Source organism: Mastomys coucha, unplaced genomic scaffold (genome assembly GCF_008632895.1).
Source record: "Mastomys coucha isolate ucsf_1 unplaced genomic scaffold, UCSF_Mcou_1 pScaffold9, whole genome shotgun sequence".
Lineage (NCBI taxonomy): Eukaryota > Metazoa > Chordata > Mammalia > Rodentia > Muridae > Mastomys > Mastomys coucha.
In genome coordinates this window covers 35426335-35427944 of record NW_022196915.1, presented here as the reverse complement: position 1 = coordinate 35427944, position 1610 = coordinate 35426335, and the positions used below count along the sequence as shown (strand labels likewise).

The window sequence follows — 1610 nt, the reverse complement described above, 5'->3', positions numbered from 1 at the left end:
AAAAGGTTGATAACCGTTCATTCACTTAAGGATTGAAGGCTAGCCGGGCGGTGGTGGCACACACCTTTAATCCCAGCGCTTGGGAGGCAGAGGCAGGTGGATTTCTGAGTTAGAGGCCAGCCTGGTCTACAGAGTGAGTTCCAGGACAGCCAGGGCTACACAGAGAAACCCTGTCTCAAAAAACCAAAACCACCAACAACAACAATAACAACAAAAACAAATCCTGCTGCTCATCACCTCGGACAACTGGAAATTTACACAGAAAAACTCAAGCCTGCCAAGCATGGTGGTGCATGCCTGTCCCACGTCCCTGTACTTGGGAAGTAGAGACAAAAGGACCGGGAGTTCAAATTGATCCTTGGGTATGTATGTAGGAAAGTCTAGACCATGTTTATGAAAGACCCTATCAAACAGAAAAACAGCAACAACAACAACCCAAACAAACAAAAACTCAAGATAATCTAGGAGTAGGTACCACCTGCCTTAGTCCCAAGGTTCACGAAGCAGAGGCAGGCAGGTCTCTGAATTCAAGGCCAGCCTGGTCTACATCATGAGTTCCACAATAGTCAGAGATGCATAATAGAAAGATTCTGTCTCAGGGAAAAAAAGAACAAAAATCGCAGTCATTCTGTTATTGCAACAGTATCTACATAATTCACTCTGGTTCCGCTCATAGCTGATGGGAAACTGTTTGTGTCAGGCGCAAACTCTGGACAACTCTCTGCTATTGCAGATGCCTCCTCTGCTCATACAGGCACACAGTAACGTGTACACGGTAACATGCAAGCTTGTGTTGTCCTACAGCTAACATTTTTTTTTTAATCTTTTACATTTAATTATTCGATCAGAATAATAACCTTGGGAAAGAGATATTATTCATCAGAATGCACAGCAGGGATCCAAGAATATCTTGTTAGGATATAACAAAAGTTAAAAATCACCCCGGAACCACTGGCCACAGCTTAACCTGTGTCCAGGTGGGAGTCACAATGACTGGAAACTGGCTTCACTCCAAACACTGGTCTAGTTCCAGGGTCTTCATGGATTCCTGCAGCTTGAGCATTCCTTTTTCCTGGTGCAGGAGATACCTCTCAGCCATAGACTGAAGCTTGTGGTTGGAAGAGCCATAAATTAAGACCTCGGTATGTTCGGAAGATTCCAGAGTCTTCGGCTCAAACATGGACTGGCTCACCTGCTCGATGTGAGGCATTTGAGATCTCTGTGGGCCAAACAGGGATTCTAGTAGCAGCGTGTTGACTTGGAATACTTCTGGATCTTTCAGGTCTTCAGGAATTTTCACTCACGGTGGGGAAATCTTTATGGGTCACGAGGGTTCCCATCTTATAATTCCTGACAAGGAGCCAGATTTCAGGGAAGACTAGGTCAGGCTTTACAGCTAACTTTTTATTCCTCAGGGAAGTCTCGCTGAGCTGAGGAGCAACGGTGGCTCTGAAAGCTAAGTGAAGCAGGGATTCCTTTACTCCTGAATCATTGTTTTGCTTCCAAACAGATGTGAGTAGTTGCCCAGTGACCTCTGTGAAATGTTTGTGGTTTTGTGTCAGTTCCTAACAACGAGCTGTCCACAGAATGCCAGGACTTTATTTACTGTA

The 1610-nt window shown here is 45.0% G+C and overlaps 1 pseudogene; it reads right to left on the bottom strand.

Moving 5' to 3' along the window:
• Positions 1 to 1006: 1006 nt before the first annotated feature.
• Positions 1007 to 1340, bottom strand: LOC116085204 (annotated as a pseudogene).
• Between the last annotated feature and the right edge of the window lie 270 nt (positions 1341 to 1610).